The sequence below is a fragment of the Cryptomeria japonica genome, chromosome 8, assembly GCF_030272615.1.
Source record: "Cryptomeria japonica chromosome 8, Sugi_1.0, whole genome shotgun sequence".
NCBI classification, from domain to species: Eukaryota; Viridiplantae; Streptophyta; class Pinopsida; order Cupressales; family Cupressaceae; genus Cryptomeria; species Cryptomeria japonica.
In genome coordinates, this window is record NC_081412.1 from 575,174,619 (window position 1) to 575,184,830 (window position 10,212).

The following is a 10,212-nucleotide window of genomic DNA, read 5'->3' on the forward strand; positions in this document are numbered from 1 at the left end:
AAAATAGTGATAAGATGCATATTTATGGTTAGTTATTTTCTTATAAACTTTTGTTTACATATATATGTAATATGATTCTATTTAGGACAACCGATATCAACCATGGGAAAGAACAAGCGAGGAATGATGGAACAACACAAGGCTCAAAAGGAAAGACAAAGGCAACGTATGAAGAAATTGCGTGACATAAGAACAATGGGAGAAGAAGGTATGTCATCCTCAACATCTCAATTCGATTTACCAAATGAATATAATGCATCGAATGCAATTGAAGAACAGACATTTGATTTACCATATGAACCTAATGCAATTGAAGAAGATACCGCATTGAATAATCAATTAAATGATGAACATATTACACCTTCTCTACTTGATGAATTGAATGTACATAATGCACCAATGCTAACACCTCCTAGAATCATTCGTAGGAAACCAAAGTATCTAATTGACATTGATGAGAATATATTAAAGCCAATGCCCAATAAAATGAATGAACGAACTTGTAGGAGAATGGTTAAAAGAATATGGCAAAACTATTTTGAAAACTTAAATCAAATGGCAAGATGTCAATTAATTGTTCAAAAGATTAAAAATTTGAATTTTAGAGAGACAATGAAAATTCTAGGCCTAAGATCATCTGAAAGTAACAGTGAAAGAACTATTGTGAGAAATCTATTTGATGCATATCAAGTTATTGCAAAATCACGTACTATAGATTCTAATGCTACTCGATGTGTCATTACATCAACCATAATGAGAAAGAAAATAAAAAAAGATCATTTGATAAGCAAAACAAGTAAGTAATTAAATGTTAGTAGAACAACATTAAGTAAAGCATTAAAGAGGCGGGAAAAAATAGAGGAATCTAACAATAATTCTCTTTGGGCATTCTCGGGTAGACTACCATGCAAAGACAAGATTGTTGTTGATGCACTAAAAACATTAATTGAAAATTTTTGGCATGACAACACCAGAGTTTCGGCCAACCAAAGAGATGTTGTTAGAAGGTGAATTGGGTCTGCAAATCATGAGCCACATGCCAAACACTATTTGGATATGACTCAAACTAAATTTTATGAAAGATTCCTTCAAAAGTTTCCTCAAATAAGAATTTCTCGAAGATTTTTTGAAATGGCAAAACCTTTTTATATTAAGATTAATCATGTACGCACCACGTGTTGTTGTAGGATGCATATTGAATTTTCCATGCATTATGATATTTTTCATCATATTTGTTCTATTTTGCACACTAACGATGCTTTGCAGGATGTAATATACAAGCACCTCATAAGTCGGTAAGAGAATTTATTTCAAGTGTGCTATGTAATAGACATGATGGTTGCATTTATCATATAAGATGCCTTGTTTGGAAGGTTCTTGTGCTATGTGTGGTGGTTTGCAACGTTTACCAAGATGCGTACATTTGGAGAGCCCACATGAAATTGGTACGAAACTAGTTTCTTTCGGAAAATACAAGATAGTCACATATGGAGTTAAAGATGGAAAAGATTTGAAGAGATGTGAGCTAGTGAGAAATGATATATGTGTAGCTCAATTTATGAAAATGTTTCAAGAGAAACTAGTTTATGAATACATAATGCATACACATAGAGCTCAATAGTTAGATGAGAACTTCAAGTTATGTAAGGGCACATTTCCTCTTGGCACCATTGTCTCTATCGTTGATTTCGCTGAAAATTATACACTACAACCTCAAAATGAAGTGCAATCCATGTATTATCACTCTACACAAGTTTCTATTTTTGTACACATAGCATTCATGCATGCAGATGATAGCACAGAGGAGGATAGAAAGGTTGTAAGAGAGTATCACTTCTACATAAGTGATGATCGTACTCATTCTTTGGATTTTGTACAAGGATGCTTTAAAATTTTCTATGATAGTTTAACGGAAAGGAACATACGATACAATCGACACTTAATATGGTCAGATAATTGCACCGCACAATTCAAGAATGCAAGGATGTTTTATTGGTTGACAAGGATGCATATAACAAGCGGTGTACAACATTTTTGGAATTTCACTGAGGCTAGACATGGTAAGGGAGAGCACGATGGTGCAAGAGCATGTGCGAAAAGAGCCCTAGCTAGGGAAGAATTGAAGTACGAAGGTGGTGCTGAGTTGATAGATGCAGAAACAATTGTGCGATGGTGTAAGTCTATGATAGGTCCAAGTAATCTAGGTACGTCAATGGTTTGTAGATAATTTTGGTTGATCACTGAATCTAACATTGAAAACTATCTAGATTGTTGTACAATTGCAGGTCACTGGTAATTTATACGAGACAGATGGTATGTTTTTTCTCTTCATGCATTTATTGTTTGTGGGAATAATGTGAATCACAAGAGTGGGTTGACAAATGGTCTTGTAGACTATTGGTTCCCATTGATTCATACCAAATTCTCAAAGCACTACAATTGAGCCAGATGGAGACATCAATGGATTTTGACCATGTATCCGACCTAGTGGATTCAAGTGATTTTTTTGAGTTAATTTTTTTGCAAGTATTCTTTTTGGTTCATTTTGTTGTACATCATACTTTATTTTTGGTATTAATAAACACTTTATAAAATGGAGGTCATGTGTATGCAGTTGTTGCAAAAGAGAACAATGAAGAAGGAATAGATTACTATTTGTGTCGTTGTGTTGAGCCAAAAAGAAAATTGACAACCACAATCATTGACGGAGAGGGTATTGAGTACCCAGTAGGGTTTGTTGTCATGATAGGAACATGGCTTCGGAGATACCCTATCAAGAATTTTGATGTTTGGTTGTTCGAGGACTGTGAAACACACAGACATATTCTTCATTTCTCTAACCTTGTTGTTGCAACAAATATTCATTTGATTAAGTATCGTGGTAGACCTCATAACAAGATTTTATGGAAAGTGCGTGAATCTGACCACAAGGCAATACTTGACACAATATGGGCTAGAGTCAATCTTGAAGGCTCACTTGATTGATTCTATGATTCAGAGTAGAATGATTTTGAGAATTTTGTATAAATCGTCGACGAATTGTTCTATATTCATTTTTTTGTATATATAAATGCCCATGAGCTGATTTTTACATGTTTAGGGGCATAATTTTGTATATTTAAATGGAAATGAGCTGATTTGTACATATGTACATGCCAGATTTTGTATATTAAAATGGCGATGAGCTGAATCGCACATATTGTAATGCTAAATTTTTTAGAAAAGCCCATGAGATGATTTGTATATTAAAATGGCGATGAGTTGAATCGCACATATTGTAATGCCAAATTTTGTATAAAAGCCCATGAGATTATTTGTAAGACACTTTTTTGTATAATCAAATAGCCAAGAGCTGATTTGACCATATTAGAGGCCAATTTTTGAATAATATGTGGCAATGTTTTGTGACTATTTTATGTGTCAATGTTTTGTGACTGTGTTCTGGATATATGTGATGTGTCCCTGGTCAATCATAAGCATTCTTGATTCTTGTATAATCATGGAGAATTATTTGAGTCATTATCGGGTCATAGGGGTCATAGATTGAGACTAGATACAATTTGAGCAAAAATTGTCATTGTTGTCAAAAAAATTGTCAAAAAAGTTGTCAAGCAACTTCTACATTGCGTCGATAGGGTATGACTCTCAATGTTCCAGTGCTTTGGGATGCACGACAGGGGCATGCCTAGCGTAAACGTTCCCACCTGGATGCTCTCGCGATGTCGGTTTGTGCACACGACAAACCGAATCAATTCTAGCCAATCTTGCAACTTTTCATTGCATGAAACTGACGATTTTTGCAGCAGACGAAAAAATACTACCAATTGAAAATGGCTCTGAGTCGTCAAAAGCCAAGATAAAAAATTGTAGAGGAGCCTCACGTGACCCCACGGGTTCAAATGGATTGACCATATGTGTCCTGGATTTGAAGAAATAGTCCATCAAATTTTGACAATTTTTTGGTTTCATGGCACTTGAGAGATCGCCTCAGTACGGTATGACTCTCGACATTCTGGTGCTTTGGGATGCACTACAGGGGCATGCCTAGCATAAACCTTCCCAAATGAACGTGCTCGCGACATCGGTTTGTGCACACAACGAACCGAATCAATTCTAGCCAATCTGGCAACTTTGCATTGCATGCAACTGACGATTTTTGTAGCAGGCGAAAAAATGCTACCAATTGAAAATGGCTCTGACTCATCAAAAATTGAGATAGGCCATTGTAGAGGAGAATCACGCGACCCCGCGGGTTCAAATGGATTGACCATATGTGTCCTATATTTGAAGAAACAGTCTATCAAATTTTGATAATTTTTTCGACTCAGGGCACTTGAGAGATCGCCCCAGTACGATATGACTCTCGACATTCTAGCACTTTGGGATGTACGATAGGGGCATGCCTAGCATAAAAATTTCCACATAGACGTGCTCGCGACGTCGGTTTATGCACACGACGAACTAAATCAATTCTAGCCAATCTGACAACTTTGCATTGCATGCAATTGACAGTTTTTTGCAATAGACGAAAAAATGCTACCAATTGAAAATGGCTCTGAGTCTTCAAAAACCGAGATGGGTCATTGTAGAGGAGCCTCACGCGACCCCATGGGTTCAAACGGATTGACCATATGTGTTTTGGATTTGAAGAAATAGTCTATCAAATTTTGATAATTTTTTGGACTCAGGGCACTTGAGAGATCGCCCCAGTACGGTATGACTCTCGACGTTCTGACGCTTTGGGATGCATGACAAGGGGATGCCTAGCATAAACCTGCCCACACGGATGCGCTCACGACATTGGTTTGGACACACAACGAACCGAATCAATTCTAGCCAATCTGGCAACTTTGCATTGCATGCAACTAACAGTTTTTTGCAGTAGGTGAAAAAATGCTACCAATTGAAAATGGCTCTGAGTTGTCAAAAACCAAGATAGGTCATTGTAGAGGAGCCTCATGCAACCCCACGGGTTCAAACGGATCGACCATATGTGTCCTAGATTTGAAGAAACAGTCCGTCAAATTTTGACATTCTTTTGGACTCAGGGCACTTGAGAGATCGCCCCAGTACGGTATGACTCTAGACATTCTGGTGCTTTGGGATGCACGACAAGGGCATGTATAGCATATACTTTCCCACCCAAATGCACTCATGACATCGGTTTGTGCACACGACGAACCAAATAAATTATAGCCAATCTTGCAACTTTGCATTGCATGCAATTGACGGTTTTTGCTGCAGGCAAAAAATGCTACCAATTGAAAATGACTTTGAGTCATCAAAAACTGAGATATGCCATTGTAGAGGAGCCTCACGTGACCCCACAGGTTCAAATGGATTGACCATATGTGTCATGGATTTGAAAAAATAGTCCGTCAAATTTTGACAATTTTTTGGACTCAGAGCACTTGAGAGATCGCACCGGTATGGTATGACTCTTGGCATTCCAACGCTTTGGGATGCATGACAGAGGCATGCCTAGCGTAAATCTTCCCACACAGACGTGCTCCCAATATCGGTTTGTGCACACGACGAACTAAATTTGACCATTGTGAGCGTGAGGGTGTTCTCGCACCAAACACATATTGTATTCATATTGTCGATTTTTGTTGTTTATATTCATATTGTTGATTACATATGCAAATATTCATTTAAATTTATAAAAGGGAAGCCACCAAATACAACGAATACACAATAATGAACTAAATACAAGGAGTTCTGTAGGGTTAATTCAACATTTTAGAAATTTTATCAAATCATATTCCACGATTGCAATGTTTTATATCATATATTTTTGTTGTTTATATTCATATTGTTGATTACATATGCAAATATTCATTTAAATTTATAAAAGGACAACCACAAAATACAACGAATACAAAATAATGAACTCAGTACACATTTATTGGATCAAATATCGATATTTATATATATAAAAAAAGGCATGTTTGCCAAGTCAATACAAGTATTACAAAGATGTGGCATATGCCATGTCCAAATCGATATACAGTAAAAATGTAGAATATATCTACATGTATTGGTCATTCTATGACCAAAACTAACACTATATGATCCTAAACTTGTGGTGGATCATCAAAATCAAGCCTCTTCGATGCAGTACGCGGCTCTATAGATGGCTGCAAAACCACAATTCAAAAGCCAAGTTAGAATTCTTTTGTAGAAAATAGTTCATAATTAACAACATAGCTATGCATTTAACTTTAATTCCTTTGCAGTTGAAATGTAGATTACCTCATCGATTGATCTAAGAGCTAATGTCTTCACTCTCCTCTCCTTGTCACTCTTAGGAGTTTTCTTGAAGACATACTTAAATGGATCCACGTTATGGTTGTACCAGGTCTATTGTAGATTAAATGTACAATTAATACAATGTACTAACATAAATATATCAAAAACACTTAAAAGCTATAATATAGAGAACAATGACGTACATGTGGCTGAGATGCTTCTCCAATGGACTGAGAATGACTTAGCATCGATGTAGAAATTGTCGCTATTACCTATACAAAAATGTTCAACGATTAAATGCAATTCATATAACGATAAGTATTGAAGGCTAAAAACAATTAATTTTACATATCAAACAAAAGTTTATCGGATCCTGAGATGCTTCTCCAGTGCACGGAGGAGGGTTCGCCATTGATGAAATAGGTATGGATATTTCCTATATAAAAAAATTATAAGATTATAATATATCACAAGTTCACATGTACGCATGCATATAATCATGAAATCAAGAAAATAAAGTAGAGATACATACCTCCGCCCTCTCTTAATCCACGGGCGAATCAGGTGCATTCAACAAATCCACATAGCTCAATGGTCGTTGTACATGTAAAATAGACAAAAAATACTAATCAATCTACAAACCCCAACTAATACTTGATTTCAACATTTTCAAACAATTGTACAACTAAAAATGTGTTCAATTACCTTCTTCCCACGTTTTGGCGTCTTTGAGGAATTCTTTTTCTTAGGACGAGCCCTAGATGTGGAGGGGGTACCCTAAAAAAACAAAATTAACATGAGATATTAGTACAGATAATAAATTAAACATAATTTTAAAAATCTAAAATGAAATGACTTGCATATTCCATCAAAGCAATACATAAAAAGGGTTGTACAAAGTATGATACAGTATAGCCTTGTAGGCCAAAATCGATTGCTGAGAGCGTGATGTCATCAATCTGGGACATTTCGTCCCCTGTCAACATCTACAAACCAAAAATTGGACCAAGCATTAAAGATAGTATATCTTGTATTTTTTTGAATTCAAAGTGTACTATTCTATTTTAACATGTTACAAAATTTATACCTCAGGCATCGAAGTTGCAGCTATAGTAACTGGGGTAGGAGTTTGGGATACCATTGTTGCATCCTGAAATGCATATTATATGTCTCAATTTAAATCGATGTATAAATGAAAATTCATTTATGTAATTACAAATTTAAAGTGATTGATAAATAAAATGCTATGAATTCAAATCAACACACCTGTGTCTATCACTCATGGGCAAACACCATGTCCATCAACTCATCTGTCAATGCGAAATCCTTAGTCGTGCGGGCCTGACATCTACTCCCGCAAATTGTGCACAGATGAGATGAGGATCCATCTACACCAGCTGCATCATCTATCCCCGAGCAATTGACACGCATATGTTGGATGGGCTCTTTGTCGCCACCTAATGGCTCATCATCCAATACAATAGGGTGTGCTAATGGCGTCCCATGCTAGATGATGGCACCAGTCAACGTTGTGGCTGCCTGAAGAGTCTATAGCTCCATCGACTCTTTCATCTCTATTGGGACAGCCTGATGCACCTTGGGTTTGGGTGCTAGGGAGCGACGACTCTCCACGGGTAATCGCCTATGGGCTTTAGGTCTATCTTGGGTAGAGCGACCGCCTCTACCATGGATCTATCTCATGTCAAAATAGTTTGAGCGCACATTGAGCACAAACTCACAATATACTTTTCTCAAAAAATATAATTAATGACATGTCATAATTATTACAAGGTGGATCATCAAAGACCATCCACCACCTCTGCCAAAAAAGATTCTTCATCTCCACATTGGTACACCAATGTATGAGAAACCTCTTTGCATTAAGAGGTAATGACTAACCAGTTTTGGGATCAATGAAAACGGCACATATTTGTTCTTTAGTAATATTTTGTTTTTTACTCTATTATATGATAGCCCATCAGCATAGAATTGACGTCACTTGTCCCTAAAGCTTCTCCATTTGGTAATTTGTGTGGAAACAGCTATGGCACCACTAGCTAATATTTCTAGGCTAGTTAGCTAATATTTCTAGGCTAGTGGTGAGGGATTGATGATGCTCAAGTTCAAAAGTTTTCAATTTAACAATTAGTCTATTGATTTTAAATGTATTTTGTCCTAACTGATTAATTAATTGCTCCTGTGTTTCGGGTGTGCAGTCAAGAGGAGGAATTGGGGGTTGTTCTTGTGTGTTTTCAGGAGTTTTATTTGGTTGTTCTTGTGGGTTTTCAGGAGGTGCATTTGGTTATTCTTGTTGTCGATTAGAAGAATCTGGTTTTTGAAACAAAAAATGAAAAAACCTAATCAAAATTAATGAAATTAAATTCAAAATGTAAAACAAATTGAACAAAAGGGAAAGAAAGACAAAAAATAAACAAAAACTAACCTTGATCCATAGCTTGGAGGACAAATCTAGCACCCCGTTCGTAGTTTAGGAGAGGAAATGAAAAAAAACAAAATAAAAACGTGCTATTCATGGGTAAATGAGACCCAGTTTTTTTAAAAAAATATTTTTTAACAAGCACCGTGTACGCAGTTATATTTGGATTATTAGCGCGTACACGCTCATTTTCCTAGGCGTAACGTATACGTGTTCATTTTCCTAAAAGCAGCGCATATGCGAGAATTTCAAATTTTAGAACCGCATACGCGCTGTTTGTTTTTTCATATTTTTTTTGGGTGGTGTCCACTTTTCTGACCACCATCTTTGTGCACATACCCCATAACCTAGCCCTAAATTTAAATATAACCCTACAATTAAGCCCTAACTACAACTTGAACCCTAATCTAACCATAACTAAATCCTAGCCTAAATCAAATGCTAAATTAAACTTTAATTGTAATTGAACTATAATCTTAATATGGCCCTTACCATAATCAAACCCTCATCACATTTGAACCCTAACTCTAATTAACTATAACCTTCACCCTAACCTAAACTGAACTTTAATCCTAATCTATTCCTAACCTTAATCTAGCCAAATCCCTAATCCTAATTGAACTTTTATACCAATTTAACTCTAACCTTGGTGTAATTGAACCATAACCCTAATTCTAACCCTAACTTTGATGTAAACCCTGACACTATACCCTAACCATAAAATTAACCTTAACACTAAACCGTAACCCAAACCATAATCCTAACCATAATCGTAAACCCTAACCCTAACCATAATCCTAAACCAAAACCAAATTGTAACCTTGATGCTAACCCTGACCATGATATACACCTGAGCCATTATCATAACCCTAACCCAAACCATGATGTAAACCTTATCCCCAACCCTAACACTAACCTTAACGCTAACACTAACCATAACCATAATATTTGCCATTAAATAAATTTTAATATATCTTAGATTTTAGTATTTGCTTTGATCTTGCAACACATATATATTATTAAAAATAGTCTAAATAGATATATAAAATTTCATATATCTCTACATAATAATATTATAATATTATAATATAATTTATTTTAATAAAAAGATACTATATAATTATATATTGATTTATTTTATATTTTCCATGTTGCGCGATGCCACTACCACTAGCATATATACCTTAAATTTTAATTTAATCCATATTAAATATGTCGAGAGATATGCTTCTTGAGGCACCTATTTGACTTAAGGGTGTAAAATTCATTAAAAATAGGTGTCTGGAGAAGGATATCTCCTAGCATATTTTATATAGATTAAATTAAAATTTAAGATATATATGCTAGTTATATATATAATATAATATTCTATTAAATATACTTCATTAAAAAATAATAAATCGATAACAATAAAGACTTCTCCACAAAGTAAAATTCATTAAAAATAGATGCCTCGAGAAAGATATCTCCCAGCATATTTTATATAGATTAAATTAAAATTTAAGATATATATGCTAGTTATA